We start from the raw sequence: 17724 nt of genomic DNA, 5'->3' as shown, positions 1-17724 counted from the left end.
AAGGCTGGGCTCAGCTGGGAGCCTCTCTGTAGTCTCAGGGCCTCTCAACGTGGTGTTTCCAGAAGCGTAGTAACATGTCTTATGTTACGTCCCAGGAAGCGTGAGTTATCTTTTGGGCTGCTTCAGAGCTGGGCTTGTGTGGGCTGTGAATCTACCTTCCCGCTCCAAAATGGCGCCATGGCCCTCCGGGCCACTCCCCAAGACACGAGGCTCCTTGGCCTCACTTTCCCCCGGTTCTAACACAGACATCTGGACGAGGCCCAGTGAGACCACGGAAAAAACATTTGAGACAGTCAGGGAACTTTGTCCCTGCCCCACTCCCTAGCCCCAAACATTGTGTGATTTTGGACAAGTCATCTAGACCCTCTGGGTAAAGGTGAAGGAAGGCAACATAACAGAGCAGTGGAGAGATGGGTTCTAGCATCAGGCAGGCCAGAGTCTGAAACACAGTTCCACCACTGGCTCCTCGGACAAGTTACTTAATCTCTCTAAACCCTCATTTCCTCATCCAGCAGTACCTCATGAGGTTGCTGTAGGGCCCAAAAAGGAGTGAATGATTTCATCCAGGGTCACGGAATCTCTAACACCCGGTGCCTTTGTGGCCAGTCCATGAGTCCATCCTATATTCTGTCCCCTCCTCCCACATTTAGTGGCTTCTTTATAACACTTTTTTGTTTCTGTTTTATTCAAACTGCATATTCACATAATTTTAATTTAAAGAATCACATAGGTGGGCTTCCCGGGTGGCGCAGTGGTTGAGAGTCTGCCTGCCGATGCAGGGGACACGGGTTCGTGCCCTGGTCTGGGAAGATCCCACATGCCGCGGAGCGGCTGGGCCCGTGAGCCATGGCCGCTGAGCCTGCGTGTCTGGAGCCTGTGCTCCGCAGTGGGAGAGGCCACAACAGTGAGAGGTCCGTGTACCACAAAAAAAAAAAAAAAATCACATAGTTCTACAAGGTTCCCCTCCCCCCAGGTTTCTCCATCTCAAAGGCAACTACTTCAGCTCTTTGCTTGATGATACTTTTGATACATCTGAAGTTGTGCCATCCTTGGAAAGGGAATTAACGGACCAACGGAGATGTCCTAAGTTTTGCTTGGAATTCTGGTTGTTCTCTCTCTCTTGCTAGATCAGGTCCAGAACAGCTAAATCAAACAACTTAGAGGGAGGATCCAAGAACAGCAGCCTTCAGAGATGGGGCCGTAGAAACCCAACTGTTTAACTAAAATATGTAGTCACTGTACACTTTGCTTTCAATCAATGTGCCTCTCCTGTTCCATTATAAATCCCGGCGCTAGGGGCTCTGCCCGGCCTGGGAAGAGGTTCTGCTCTCTGGCATAGATCAGTACTGACATCCAGTGGTCACAGAGGATTCTCTGCCTGAAGCTCTCCATCTCTCTCTTCCCAGAATGCAGTGGGTGTTCACCCAGAGAAAGGAGGAGCAATGAAGGCTGACAGCTATGGATGGGTGCTGTTAACCCGGATCTGTGTGATCTGTGTGATCTGCAGCCAGAGGCAAGCAACCCAGACCAAGGCCTTGCCAGCTTACAAGATGCCCAGGGGTTATTTGAATGATGACCCTAGCTAGAGTCACAGGGAGAAAAGGGAGCCATCACCAGCAATGTGGCAAGACCATAAAAAATTAAAATGTTAAAGGGCCACAGGGCCTTGGAAGACACACTGTGTTTTGTTTTTGTTTTTGTTTTCTTTATTTTATTTTTTTTTTAACATCTTTATTGGAGTATAATTGCTTTACAATAGTGTGTTAGTTTCTGCTTTATAACAAACTGAATCAGTTACACATATACATATGTTCCCATATCTCTTCCCTCTTACATCTCCCTCCCTCCCACCCTCCCTATCCCACCCCTCTAGGCGGTCACAAAGCACCGAGCTGATGTCCCTGTGCTATGCGGCTGCTTCCCACTAGCTATCTACCTTACGTTTGGTAGTGTATGTATGTCCATGCCTCTCTCTCGCTTTGTCACAGCTCACCCTTCCCCCTCCCCATATCCATACTGGGTTTTAAGTTAGAAAACTTGATTCAAGACTTGCTGCTCTGTGTCACCTTGAGCAGACCCTTAAACTCTCTGTGCTTTAGCCTCCTCACCTTCCTCACCTGCTCAGCCAGCCTCCCAGTGCTGTGGTGAATGTCAAATGAGAACGTTTGCAAAGCATTTTGTAAGCTGCAAAATGCTGTACAGCTGGGGCTGCTAGGATGGAATGGTGATGGACAGGGCAGGGCAAGCTGGAGCTGGTGACGAGGTGCTAAGTGTTGATACTATGACTCTGGAGGCTTGGCCAGCTGACAAATAACACTTCCAGTTTCCAATTTCACTGAAACTTTGGAGACTCAGCCTTGGACTGCCAGGGTGACCTCATCAGAAAAGGGCATTCTGCATTTTTCTCTGGACTCAAGTCTCAGAGATAAACATGGGTGAGTAACTTCAGGGGCCATCTAACTTCAAAAATCATATATCAAACAGGTTTTTAAAAATAGAATCATAACCCAAAGGAAAAATATGAGGCAGCTTTTATTCTAATATCCAAGGGAGCTATTGTTAATGTCAGTTGCACTAGTAGGCTACACCCTTGCACATTTCCGTATAATTTTTTTTCTTGTTTTTCCGTGTGTTTTTCCATTTGGACTAGGGTTTTGCCTAGGAAGACTGGTCTTGCAAAGTGGCTCTAAATGAAATTATGAGATGACCGGAGATAGGGAAATGGTGTGTGCATAGGAGAGAAAATGTAGGGAGGTGATTTTGGAGGCTCAAAGACCACATTCCTGACTCTCTCTGTCTGTGCCATCAGATTTCATAAATTACTGGAGTGGAATTTTTAAAAGTTTAGTCTAGTCTTTCTACTTGAGCTTAATTTAAAAGAAACAAAAGCCAATCCTCTCACGTTTCCTAAAGGTATCAGAGGGCTTTGAACCCAAAGACGTATTACGCTACTGCTTCCAGATTTCCATACAAGTGTATCTGTCAAGGAAAAAAGAAACCACAACTCTATTCTAGTCCCAGAAGGGCTTTATTACAGTTTATAGAATTATAAGAAGGGCTGAAAGAAACAAGTGTAATTTCCAGTCGCACAGTGGAATCAGGCCACAAGGGAGCAGCTGACTCTTGTACTACCAGGAAGTCACCTACCGACCTGGGAAGTGTCCAGCCCTCAGCAGCTCCAGTCCAGAGCAGCAGATGTGCGCCGCACCCTGCACCCACAGAGCGAGTGATGGGACATGGATACTTTTGCTAACACTGATTCAAAAGAGCCTGATTCCCCCTCAGCTGGCTGAGCTTGTCAGCATAAGCAAGAGCTGAGCGGTCTCTATTTCACATCCTCTTCTTTTTTTTTTTTTTTTTTTTTTTTTTTAAAGGGACACAGCACATTTTTATTTTACTTATTTGTTTATTTATTTTTGTTGCGATACGCGGGCCTCTCACTGTCGTGGCCTCTCCCGTTGCGGGGCCCAGGCTCCGGACGCGCAGGCTCAGCGGCCACGGCTCACGGGCCCAGCCGCTCCGTGGCATGTGGGATCTTCCCGGACCGGGGTACGAACCCGCATCCCCTGCATCGGCAGGCGGACTCTCAACCACTGCGCCACCAGGGAAGCCCCCACATCCTCTTCTAATCTCACCTAAAGGTGTCTCACTGGCTAAGTCTAAGCTACACCCAGAATCCTAGCTGTAAAGGGATCTGGGAAATGTAGTTTTTGCATTTCTGGCTTCCACACTATGGAAGGGACACCAGAAGAAGAGTGTACCGAACAGTGAGCACCGTGCCCCCACAATGGCTTGTTTTTATTTTATTTTAGAGTTATTTTTTAATTGAAATCTCTTTTAATTACAAAAGTAATACATGGTCACTGTCAAAGACAACAAACAATACAGAAATGAAGTAAAAAGTGAATCCAAATGAATGAACGAATCCAGATGAATCCTGCTCCAATCCCGTTCTCCAAAGGGAATCACCGTTCAGAGTTTGGAGGGTAGCCTGTCAGAGGTTTTTGTGCATTTGCGGAGGGGGGTAGTTGTACTGCATACTGTCCTGTAATTTGTTTTGTCACTTGGATGTATATCCTAGTGGTCTTTCCATGAGAAGAGATGTGATTGTAAGTCACATGTTTAAGAAGAGCAGCCCAGTGTCCCATTAGAGGAACCCTACCAGTGGACGTTGAGGTGGCCTCTAATTATTCCCTATTATACATAAAGCAAAAGGAGCAGCTGTTCAGACATTTGGAAAGGTCAGATTCCCAGAAGCAAAAGACCTGAACCATATTTTGAAGCTATATCTTCCCAGTCACCACACGGTCAGGGGACTTTGGCCAGAATTTGACTCAAAAAATTTCATCTGAGCCCTAAAGATTTTGACTCAGCAGACATTGATGGAGCCTCAGTTGTCAGCATGAGGGGTTCCTTAGCATGGCCCCCCCCCCCATTCCTGCCCTCTGCTGAGAACAGATAGGACTATGCACAACTACCTAGTGCCCCGTCCAGGAGGTGAAGCACAGAAGGCAAGCAGAGCAGGAGAGAGGACGTGGCTTTGACCTCCATGAGCAGTAGAGTTGAGAGTGTCAGAGAGCTAAGGTTAAGAATCCTGCTCTACCACATGGGGATCCAGGGACCAGGAGGAAGGCTGGGTCACATAGCATCCGCTAGGCCCCCAGACAGCCACCTGGGACATGTGCCATCTCTTGGCAAAGTGGACACCAGCTGCTGCAGATCACTTCAAAGTGTGTTCCGCCTGCAGTTGTTTGTAAAACCTTCACTGCAGCTTGTCTCTGTGCAAGCTAGGCTGCCCCAGCATCTCAGTCAGTTCTCTCCCAAGCCCGGATACACAGCGGCCTGAGCGCTAAATGTTGCAGTGGAATGTGCTGCTCTGTCCGTCGCATCCTTTCCCTGCTTCTCTCCCAACGGTGTTCGATTTTCCGTTAGAGGAGTCTCCCTCCTCCACCCTCCACCATGAAATCTGGACGGAATTGCCTCCCACCCTCCCTGCAACATATCCCCCGTCCCAGGCTAGCTAGTGACTGATTCAGGGATAGGCCTCGGATGCAGCCTGAGCCATCAAGGAAAAGTAAATCCCAGCCCTTCTAAAAAATCAATGGTAGAATACCCTCTCCTCTTCTGAAGGCCTGAAACGGATGCACGCTGCTCCTTAGGGGAATCTTGAAGCCTGAAGCTTCTGGGGGTCGTTCTGTGAACGCTGAGAATGGTGGAGTAGAGAGGTAAAGAAGTGACTTCAGGGACATCATTAGAGCCTGGATCAAGCATTACCTGAAAGCACGCTTCCTCTAGACTTCTAAATTGCATTAGCTGTTAAATCTACTTTATTGCCTAACCCAGTTTATATTGGAGTTTTCTGTCATTTGCCTCGTACAGAGACAGACACTTTTTTGCATATCACCCACAGGGGTGTTTCCCTTAAATGGCCTCTAAAAACAACCTATATGCAACCTCTACCACTGCCCCTTGGCACCACCCCAGAAACAGCTCAAGCTGGCCTCTCAGTGAGAGCTCTCTGAATGTATGGCCTAGAAAGTTAACACAAACTGGTTTAGACAAAAGAGAGGAAGGACAGGAGGAATCAAAGCAAAAGGGCTTCCAGCACTTCAGGGTGTTCTCTGTCTCTCTTCAGCCTCTGGCTTCATCCCCCAAACGTGCTTTATTCATGAGGCTGGAACACAGCTAACTCTCGGCTCTGGGCTCACGTCTGCACAATTATTGCGTAAGAGAAAAAGGTTCATTCCTCCAGCTCAAAGTATAAAAACCCCTGAGAACAACTCTGATTAGCCCAGCTTGGGTCACATGTACATCTTTGGGCCAATCACTGCAGCCAGAAGAATGAGCTTCCTCGATGAGCTCTGCTGTTTTATTGTTTGTTTGGTTGGTTGGTTGGTTAGTGTGGGGCAGGATCTGTTGCCATGGCTCTAGACCCAATCTGTTGGAATGAGGAAGGTGCAGTTCCTTGAAAAGGGGGAGCAAAGCTGAGAAAGAGAATAAGGAATGCTGATAACTCAGAATAAAAATGTCCACGACACCTCAGAGCCATTGTGCAGATCAGCTGACAATGAGTGCAAAAGAGCTCCCATAAAATGGCTTTGTTTAAAGCCTGCTATGTGATGCTTCCTGCCATTTGTAGACAGAGAGTCACTGGTAAAACTCAGAAGCCAAGTGGCTGGGCGACCAACCCAGGACTTAGAGGCAGGCGTGACTGGTTTATAACCAGCACTGTGACCTAGGGTGAGTCACAAAACCTCTCCAAGTTCAGTCCTATAAGGATTAAATGATATAATGTGCCTGGTACAACGTCTAAGGCATTAGTGCCTTTCTCCCTACATTTAGAATCACTCTGGAAGAAGGATTTAAAAGCCCAGTTGTGCAAGTCTTCTCTAAGGATGTCAGCGGCTGGACAAACTGAGTGGGACACAACTGTCCCAGAAAAAAAACTGATGCCAAATCAACCTTAACCTAGAAAAGTTTCAAGACATCCTCTATAGCAAAGACATGCCAAAGGAAGGAAGCAAAGGGCATGTGAGTTTGGGTGGGCTTTTTTTCCTTACTCAAGCCATTGTTCAGTTAATATACTCTTTTTCCTTTAAGTCGAGTCTGATATCAGTTCTTTGGGTTGCAGAGTCCAAAACTGGGTAGGCAACGTGCGTGGAGTTCTTCGGCCATTTATCCACATCCTCCAGTGGCCATAGGCCCATCACTGCATGCTGGGTGTATGACCTAACAAGACAGGTTTATTATCATGGTAACCACATGCCCCAGACCTTCTAGGACTGGCCCAGTTTCAAATAGCCTGCCCTGCTCTCTTCAGGAGCTCACCCACTCACTCTACACCCCATTTTGCTCTCTTCATAGCACTTCTCTTTATTCAAAATTTTCCTATGTGCTCATTTCTTGGTTGACTTGTTTATTTTCTGCTGTCCGCATTAGGACATCAGCTGCGTAGGAACAACCCTCATCTGTCCTGCTCATTACAGGATCATCAGATCTCAAAACAGAACTGGCGTGTGCGGGCCACTCAGCAATATTTATTGAACGGTGCTGCACTGAAACGATTGAAGAGTTGTCAGACCACGTGGCCTGTTTTTCTGTTTGTTTGTTTCGCAAGAGATAGCCACAGCACTTGAATTTGGAGCTTCACTCCCGTTTCGGCCTTACAATAAACTTGTGAGTTAGGCATTATTATTATCTCCATTTTATAGGTGAGGAAACATTCAGAGAGGTAAGTGGTTGGTTTACCATCAAATGATCGAAAGGAACAGAGTCAGGGCTCTCAGTCCAGTGTTCCTTCTACCCTAGCAACGCACGGAAAAGTTAGGCGAAGGATAGCAGATCAGAGCAGCAGTGAGGAGGCTTGGGCATCAGAAGTAGTTAGGGGAACACCGGAAGCTGCACTTTGTTTATTTGTTTGGTTCTGAAAGCTCTTTCTGGGAGCCTAGTATAATTTCGAGACAGACACTTCCAATTTGTTGAACTCTCTCATGACATCATCTCCTACAGATGCCATGGTCTTTCCTAAGATCCAGGTGGGCATTTTAAGGACAAAGCGCTCCGAGCATGTGAAATGCTTGGTACAGTTTTGTTCCTGTGAGACCGCACACTTTGGGCTGCACGTGACAGAAATGCAACCCAAAGTAGCTCAGACATAAAGGAGGTATCTCATCCAACCACGGGAAGGAGAGAGCTGCCGCTGGGCCACAAAAACAACTGCAACCAGGAACTCCAACACCACCTTTCCTCTGCGCATTGAGTTAATTCTCTCTCCCCGTAGCCCCGTTTTCTCCATGTGGCTGAGAACATGCTCACCCACATCTTCCATCTCACATCCCGATGCTCCCACCTCCAAATGGTTCCCATTTTTTAAATTCACAGGGAAGAACTCTGATTGGTCCAGATTGAGTCAGGGCCCCAGCACCGAGCTAACCAATTGCACGGGTGTGGCACAGGCACGGGACCACAGAGCCCAGGCTTGGTCCTATTTCGGTGAGCCTCCTTTAGGGAAACGGCCATGGTTGTGATCCGGGCCTTCACCTCACGGCTATCTACTACAGTTGGGTGCCTGATAATTTTGACTGCCATGTTGCCTCTTCTGTTACTTTCACAGTGCGAAGAGGTTCATGTTCTTCTAGAGTTAAAACCAAACCAAACCCTCCAACTGTCCGCGTTCTTAAGTGGTAAGACAGAAATGGGCTGACTGACCTCTCAAGTCCCTGCCAGCCCCTCTACCCATCTGTGGTTTCTGGGTGGCAATTTGCCTATAGTCCCAACATTCTCCTCAAATGGGAGCCTCTCTCTGCTCTGTCTCACAGAACCAGAAAACCAGGTACCCAGAGACCCCAAAGGGGCTGAAGAATAAACTTGGCTGAAGAGGATGAACCTCTGTTGAACTGTAAGAAGCAGGAAGAAACTACTGACCTACAAGGGCAGCAACGGGCAGAGCCCAGGTCTTCTAGCTCCCTGTCCGCCAGCCTGCCCCCCCGTGAGCCCAAAGCCTCTGAGGCCTCACTGCCCTACACGTGGACACTTAGATGTGCCCTGCCCACCTCTCCCTAAAGAGATGTGGGTGTCCCCCCCTCCAGGGGGAACCCAGGGCCTCCTGAAGACACAGATCTCCATGGATTTAGGAGTCAAACATGCAAAAGGCTCCAGCACCACAATGGTGCTCTGCCCTTTGCTCTGTGGGAAAGAGACACTGAAAACCAAGGAAGCAGGCAGTGCCCCTCATCCACAGGGATTAGCACTCCTAGAATTTACTGCTGAATCTTTTTTTTTTTTTTTTTTTTTCCTTTTTTTCGGTACGCGGGCCTCTCACTGTTGTGGCCTCTCCCGTTGCGGAGCACAGGCTCCGGACGCGCAGGCTCAGCGGCCATGGCTCACGGGCCCAGTCGCTCCGCGGCATGTGGGATCCTCCCGGACCGGGACACGAACCCGCGTCCCCTGCATCGGCAGGCGGACTCTCAACCACTGTGCCACCAGGGAAGCCCAACTGCTGAATCTTAAAATGAAAATAAATGCAATAAATGTTTCTTGTGGTGGCTCTCAGCCTCAGGAAGACCTTCCGAATCTCCAAAGAAAATTGGGAGTCTGGTGCCTCTGTAGCAGGATTTCAGGGTTTAGAAATGGATCCAGTGCCTCCAGCCCTAAAATGTGTCTGTATTTTACAAAGTCATGCCTGAGATACCTCTACTGGATGTATTTCTTTGGTATACAGCACTGAGATATAGAAGTGTATAGCAGTAAGTGAGTGACATTTACCTGCCATTTAGAGGGCAGACAAGATGTAGGGATTGCACACAGGAGGAATAAGGCCTTCTGAGAAACAAGGAGGAGGTGATGCTGGAGCTAGGACTTAAGGGAGGAATAGTAAGTAGCTACGTAAAGTCATAAAGAGCAGAGAGGTTATATGAGCATGGGGAATTCTGGAAAACTCTTGAGCGGGGCATAGGGTATGAGGTCAAGGGTAAGCTCATGAAAGCCCTGGGTGTCATCTGACACATTTACGCTATATATTCTAAGAATTGAGCAAGCACAGATCTCTTGCCAGGTGAGCTAACTGTGACCAGAAAGAGGAGGGGGCTTGTGAGCCATACATGCCCAAAGCAGAGCGCGGCCTATGTTTCTCTGTCACCCCCAGCGGGCACCAGCCCGTTCACTTACCAGCACCCTTACCACAGTCAGCTGCCTGGAGAAGGGGAAAGAAGACCAGGGAAGGGCAACGAGCAGGAGATCCACCCAAGACCAGCCCAACCCAGCAGATGGCAGACAGCAGTTTGGAGGCTGGCCATGGTCCATCAGCCCCAAGTTAGAGCTGCTGGTGCCAGGCCAATATTAGAAAGGAGGGCCGTTTTGGCCCAGGAGACACTGTGCCTTGCCGGCGAGGCTTGGAGGGCAGGACTCTGGACCACAGAAGGTTTATCACGCCTGGACAGGAGGAAGCCCCGCCTTCACAGGCAGTGAGACTCCCCATGAGGAAGCGTACTGGTTTGGTCAGAATTGCAAGCACTCAGGCAGCCCGGAGAGCCACCTGACTGCCTCCTCTGCTCCTAGGGGCCACAGGAACCTGGAGAGAAACAGGCACAGAATCAACAGGAGTTGGTATAATGGCTGTGCCCTCGTGCCTGCTCTCTCCCTGCCCCTCCCTTTAGTAAAAGGCAGCTCTCCTGATTAATTTCTGGCTGCCTGTCATTGTTCCTAACTTGTCATCAATCCCAGGATGCTTTATATTTATCTACAATTGCTTGCCTAGACGTGCTGAGTCGGCAATCCTATTAGCAGAATTTTTTTTTCATTGTGTTTGTGAAATGAAACAAAATTAAAAGGCCCTGGGCTTCCCTGGTGGCGCAGTGGTTGAGAGTCCGCCTGCCGACGCAGGGGACGCGGGTTCGTGCCCCGGTCGGGGAAGATCCCACATGCCGCGGAGCAGCTGGGCCCGTGAGCCATGGCCGCTGAGCCTGCGCGTCCGGAGCCTGTGCTCCGCAACCGGAGAGGCCACAACAGTGAGAGGCCCGCACACTGCAAAAAAAAAATAATAATAATAAAATAAATAAAAAGGCCCTGTCTCCAGAGAGCTCTTCTTGCTTCATTTCTCTGAACACCGTCAGGCTCTGGGGAGATCATGAGGTCATTTCAGGGGGCCAAGGGTACACCTTTACCTTTGGTGCTGAGAAGGCCTGGGAGGATGTGTTGCTGGCTCCTCCAGCCAGGAGCAGGCAGCATCGTGGTGAGGAAGAGAGGCCTGGCTGGCGGCAGCAAAGAGGTCATGCAGCTGATGCATGACCAAGAGGCGACGGTGCAGGACAGGCTGCATTAAGGCAGGGAGATGCGTCCTAGTCCCCGTTCTGCCCTTCCTACCTGGGGGTCTTAAGCATGTAATTCAAGCTCTGAGTGTCACTTTCCTCATCTGCAAAGTGGGGAGGACAATTCCTGCCTCACCAGGATGAAATGAAAGCTCATACGCGTAATTCCTTGGCACAATGCCTGGTGCAGAGACATTCAGCTAATATTGCAGTCATCCCTTTTGAGGCATTACATTCTATAGTGCTGTATATTAGAGCTTACCTTCCGATGGTGCAGGGAGAGGAGGGGACCTTTTTCTGGGTCCTTTGGAGGGAATAATAAAGGTTTGGGGAAGACTTCAAGGGCCTGAAACATACATATGACTAATGAGACCGGTGGGCAGTGAGCCTCCTGACACTGCTCCAAGGAAGTGATGTATTGCCCAGAAGCAGCGGTGCTCCAGCATCACTAACTGGGGAGAACTCGAGAGCACTTTCCTGGGTCACAGACCTTAGCCTTGCACTCACCATGCTCCACGTGAATAGCCTTTGTGTCAGAATTTATAAGAAGTCCATTCTTAGCTGGCCTTTGTGGCTGCCCGCCCCATCAGCACAGGCCCCGTGCAAACTTCAGCCCTCTTATGCATGCTGAAGAGAGGTGGTGGGGGCGAGTTCCTGCCTCAGTGCGAGGTTAGGAAACGTTTTAAGCAATTTTCATAGAAAAGAGAACCCTCCTGCAAAGCCCCACTTGTATGGAAATCTTGGTCCAATACTGCAGTGGGGTATTACACAGTCAGTAAAAGCTGTGTGGAAAAAGGCCTGTGAACAAAAGCAGAGTACAAAGTTGTGTACACTGCATGATCCAAGCTATGTTAAAATGCATTAAAAATGTTTTAAGATGAATAGATACCTTCTTATGTCTAGCCAACGGACACAAGAAGCCAATGAAGCTTTTCTTTTTTTTTTGGTCTTCTTCCTGCTTTTCTGTGTTTTACTGATTTTTCCATGAGCATGTATCTTTATAATGATAATAAGAACAAAGAGGGACTTCCCTGGTGGCGCAGTGGTTAAGAATCCGCCTGCCAATGCAGGGGACACGGGTTCGAGCCCTGGTCTGGGAACATCCCACATGCCGCGGAGCAACTAAGCCTGTGTGCCACAACTACTAAGCCTGCGCTCTAGAGCCCACGGGCCACAACTACTGAGCCCGCGAGCCACAACTACTGAAGCCCGCGCACCTAGAGCCCATGCTCTGCAACAAGAAAAGCCACCACGATGAGAAGCCCGTGCACCACAAAGAAGAGTAGTCCCGCTCACCGCAACTAGAGAAAGCCTGCGCGCAGCAATGAAGACCCAACGCAGCCAAAAATAAATTAATTAATTAAAAGAAAATAAGGACAAAGAGAAAAAGGAAGATGAGGAGGTCAAGAACTTTGAAAGTCCTCTCAAGCTTCTGTGTATTGCTGGTTCCCATTTAAAATCGCACTTTCCCTCTCTGGATACCAAGAAGTCATTGGGGAGGGGGAAGCACCATGGCAACAAGTTCATGGGCATCAGACCAGAATCTACAGCTGCAGAACCTAAGGCCACTTCCCAGGCCTGCAGAGCGCTGACAACCTAGGGAATTACACCCCCTCGCGTTGACTTTCTTAGCATCTCACATGCTAGAGAAAGAAAAGATCGATGAGGCCAGTGGTTCTCCAAAGGCAATCTCATACACAAGTTTAGTACATAAAACAGGTTAAAATGGAGCCAGACAGCTTATTAGGAGGGAGGAAAAGAGGAAGGGAGGGAAGGAGGGAGGGAGAGACAGGGAAGCTTCAACCATCCCCCTTCAGTCCCACACTCCCCACCCTCCATCCCCTGGTCCATGAGGTCCTTCTTTGGATTTCCATGGAAAAGAAACACAGCCTGAAAACTTTGTAAGGTTCAACAGGCCCATTGTGTGGAGAACAGAGACAATGATAGTGGGAAAGGGGGAAGAATTCTATTCCTAAGTAATTGAGAAATATCTTTTGGCTGAAAATCCATTTCCATTTAAACAGCTGCATCCAGCTGTTTTAGAAACAAGCAATAAGGATGTATTTACCAAACAAATATGTCTCCTGGGAAAAGTGTAAGGTTTGATATGTGAATACATTTAAGCCTGAATTGTCCAGTTGCTTCACAAGCCCTGCGACTTATGAGATTGAATAAAATCGTGATTACTAGCAGTTGATTCAGGCTTACAACAAGTTGTTCCCAGTGAGTTCTCGGCTGGGATTCGGGGTGAGTGGGGATGGGTTGGAATACCCTTTTAAATTTGTTTCTACCTAATTGTCTCTTGGAAGAACAGATTGCTGTAGGTGTTAGTTTCTTTTATTTCTTTCTTTTTTCTAAAATAAAAGGTGAGTTTGTATATTATTGGAACTCATATAGTTTCTTTTCTTTCTTTTTTTTAAAATAAAAGGTGAGTTTGTATATTATTGGAACTCATTTGCAAATATGACCTAAAATATTAAAGGCAGGAAATGTGTTTTTTCTGCATTTGGACTATTTAACTTGGTACCTTTTCAAGGTCTAGATCCTGGTGAATGGGAAGCTCTCAGCAGCCTTCAAACACATCTGCAAATATTCGGAAAAACTCATCAACCTGCAAATGATTCAGAAAGATGATGATGTTGTTGATGATGATGATAATGTGTGTGTAAAATATGATAAAACAAATGTGGTAAAGTTTTAACATTTAGGGAATCACATTAAAGAGTATATGGGAATTCTCTGTATTATTTTTGTAACTTTCTATAAGTACAAAATTATTTCAAAATAATAAAAGTTCAAAATAAAACTCATACCTGTACACTTAATATCTATGCATTTTACTGTATATAAGTTACATGTCAAAGAAAAATTTTAAAGGGGGATTAGGAAGTATACATAGCAAGATCTTGATAAATGTTGAATCTGAGGGATAGGTGTACGGAGGTTCGTTATACTATGCTTTCTACTTGTGCGTATGTTTGACTATTTTTATAATGCAAAACAAATTTTTAAAAATTAAAAACAGGGCTTCCCTGGTGGCGCAGTGGTTGAGAGTCCGCCTGCCGATGCAGGGGACGCGGGTTCGTGCCCCGGTCTGGGAAGATCCCACATGCCGCGGAGCGGCTGGGCCCGTGAGCCATGGCCGCTGAGCCTGCGCGTCCAGGGCCTGTGCTCCACAGCGGGAGAGGCCACGGCGGTGAGAGGCCCGCGTACCGCAAAATAAATAAACAAACAAATAAATAAATAAAAATTAAAAACAACCAAAATATCTGTCAAGCTCCTGGCCATGTGCCTGGCAGAGGGAGGCTCCCACCTCTGAGAATGGCCCTATTAGGGCCACCCTGCACCTTCTTGTAGGGTGATCAGGGAATTATATATCAGCCTGCTAATGCTGACGTTGCCTGCGACCATGCTGGACAAAAAACGCACCCAAAGTTGATTTTCTCTGCCCTTCAACTAAATAAGGTGAAACCAACAGCCAGACAACGTTGGAGAAACATGTCCTTTCTGAACACCCACCCAGGTGAATCCCTTGCCTGGGTGTCTTTCTCCTGCAGAAGCTGCGCTCATGTGGCTGCAGCTACAGCAAAGCCGCAAGGAAAAGTCAGGGAAGGCAAAGGCGGAGTCATGAAAACACCTTGTAAAACAAGCAGGAACCACTCCGGATCTAATTTCACCTTTGCAAGGTAAACATTTGCCTTGATGGAGATAGAGGGGAAAAGTGAGGGCTGATGACCTTTGAAGTGAATCAAGCGCATCTCTTAAGAAAGTCTCCATTTTCATGAGGACAGGAGCACTGACCCAGGAGGGCGGAGATCTGGGTACTTTCCCATTGCATCAGTGATGATCTGTGTGACCTTGGGTGAGTCACCTCCTCCTCCCTGGGCCTCTTTCCTCCACCCACAAATGAGGGTTTGGACCAAAGGAACCTTGGAGTACAATCCAGCTTTGTGATTCTTTAAAACAGACATCGAGCCTTCGCTGGGGAAGGACCCTAGGTCAAGGAGTGAGCAACAAATGGCCCATGGAATCCACCAAGAGTTGAGGCTTCACGTGCTCCCAGAGCCCAGGCAGGAGACAAATGAGGACACAGGCAGGACAGAGACTGTGGGAAAGATACCTGGTATGGTCAAATCTGAATTTTCCAGAGAAACTGAAAATCTAGATTTTCATGTCCAACCTCCTGATTTTCAAATGATGGTAATGATTTCAAATTTCTTTATCAATGCAATGTGAGCCTAACAAAAATATCTGTGAACAGAATTAGGTCTCTGGGCTGCGAGCTCATGCCTTGGGTGGGATGTTATAGCCTTCTGGCTGGGGGCTGGATGTAGGGCCTCTGGTCTTTTCAACATTAGGATTTGGTGTCTCCCTGACTCTCAGAGATCATTGCCTCAAAGATGAAGGCAAATTTTAACGACAAATATTTCAAACTTTTTTTTATTGTAACCTACAGTAAAAAATCCATTTACAGTCCATCGGTGATCACATACACATGCACACAAATATATAAAGCTGGAAGAAAAGATTCACAAAATAAGACTGACACCTACTACAGGTGATGCCCTCTGATATTTTCTATTCTATTTTATCTTAACTTTATTTTTTTAATGCTGGTGGCAACCCATTAAACTGATTTCATGGGTCATGTTAGAAAAACATTGCTTTAGAGTTCACAGTTACTTAATTCTCATTTAGTCCTCCCTCTTACCTTATGAGGTAGAAATTAATATCATCCGCATTTTACAGAACGGAAAGATGAATCTCAAGCTTCACACACCGAATCGATTTTCTCACTTTTATTCTATTAATCAAAAAAGGAGGGCTTCCCTGGTGGCGCAGTGGTTGAGAGTCCACCTGCCGATGCAGGGGACACGGGTTCGTGCCCCGGTCCGGGAAGATCCCACATGCGGCGGAGCGGCTGGGCCCGTGAGCCATGGCCGCTGAGCCTGCGCGTCCAGAGCCTGTGCTCCACAACGGGAGAGGCCACAGCAGTGAGAGGCCCGCGTACCGCAAAAAAAAAAAAAAAAAAGGAAAGAATGAGAAGAATTAGGAGACTCCAAAGGGCAAGATCAGAGAGGAAAAAGTCACAGAGTTTAAGCAATTAAGGAGGGCCTTGAGGAGAATAGAAAAATCTAGCAGAAGGATTAAGCTGTATACTGTGGGACATGCAACTTAAAGGCTCCCCTCTGTCTACCTTGTGAAATCTGCAGTAAAATCTACATGGCTCCCCACACCATGGGTGAGTGACATCTACAAGGAGGAACCATATTTGTCATCCAGATGACCCCAGCAGACTCAAAGGGGATAAGGAAGTTGCTAATGCCTAAGGTCACATTCATGAACTTGAAACTCCAACTCCCAGACTTGTAGGGATGGGTAGTTGGTGGAAAAATGGGTAGGATTCAAATTCAGATCCATTTGACTACCAAGGCTGGCCTAGGAAACCTTGTCACTCAACTTTGCTACCTCCCAGTTCATCATTAGGGAACTGACGAAAGCTCTGTGTCTTCTCCATAGGCAATGATCAGAGAGGACAAGAGACAGAAGCCTAGCCTAGGGATGTCAGTGGGGGAGATTTGGTTTCTTAAGACACTGATGAACTTTGCTTCTAATTGGACCAGTCAGCTGAGCCTAATAATACTGTTTCTAATCAAGCGTTGCAGCCATCTGGTCTGGAGTAGAGAACCTGGCAACACTCTACATAGCCCAGCACAGCCCAGCACCGCCCAGCACAGCCTGGCCGTCATTTGTAGCATGTCTGTGCTGTATTCTAGGGTGGTTGAGTCTATCCCCATCTCTCTGTGTCTTCTCCTTGTGTCTTCTACCTCCAGACTCCTAAAGAGAAGGAGCGGAGGTGAGTGTCTGTTTATAAAGCCCAGAGGCAATGATTTCAAACGTTTGTATTGGGTGGCTTTCTGCTTTCTCTAAAACGATTGGTGTAAGCGCAGTTGTTGAGTAATGTTTAAAGCCAAGGAGCCCTAGATTAGCATCACAGAAGTCAATTAACAAGGCAGTTTCCTCCCTTGGTTTGTATTTGTATATTATCAATGAATCACAAGGCCTCCTAGTGCGGTAAATTAGCTTAGGTAACTGGGGAGCAGAGTACAAACATTTTTTTTCCCCTTAATGGCCCCAAACTTTTATCTCATACAGAGAAAACTATATATAAGCACAGTAGAGCTCCCTGTTCTGGCAGCCGCCGTGGAAGCACGTCGGAGCAGCTTTGATAAATATTGATGTCTGTTTATCCAGATGCCTCCGACCACGCTGGCAAGCCACCATCCGCTCCCACCCTCGTGCAGCCTTAACTGGCAGAACTCATTATGCAAGGAGGAGACACAGGAACCTCAGCCGCCTTTGCTGAAGGAGTTTCAGCCTTTGTTTCCTGAACACACATACACACACACACACACACATACTCACACACTCACATACAAGTTAGGGGAACTAGTTGTCCTGACCTTCAAGGGTCAGGAATAAGACAAAACAAAACAAAGCCCCTATGTCCTATCTTTAATGGAAGGGCAGAAGTATAATCTCTTATGTATAAAGAGAATGGTAACTGGAAGATTCTGCTTCACTGAAATAGCTAGCTTAGGAACGTATGAATCCTACCCCAAAGTGCTGCTTTGTTACAGAATCAATGCCGTTAAGAAATAAATTGTGCTACATATATGTACCAGATATGTAATATCTCCATGTTAATAACCTCTCATTCAATTAGTCACAATTGAGCACGGACTATGTACGAGGCAGTGTGACCCATACCCTTCATTTAATCTCCACTCATCTATTTCGAAGCAGCATGATTCAGCCTCAGAATGTTTGGGACTAAAGCGGAGTGTAAATTAATAAGGCTCGTGTATTCATCCTTTAATAAATATTTATGGAATGCTTATCATGTGAATGGCAGGTG

Source organism: Phocoena sinus, chromosome 16 (assembly GCF_008692025.1).
Source record: "Phocoena sinus isolate mPhoSin1 chromosome 16, mPhoSin1.pri, whole genome shotgun sequence".
NCBI lineage: Eukaryota > Metazoa > Chordata > Mammalia > Artiodactyla > Phocoenidae > Phocoena > Phocoena sinus.
Note: the sequence above shows the minus strand (reverse complement) of the source record.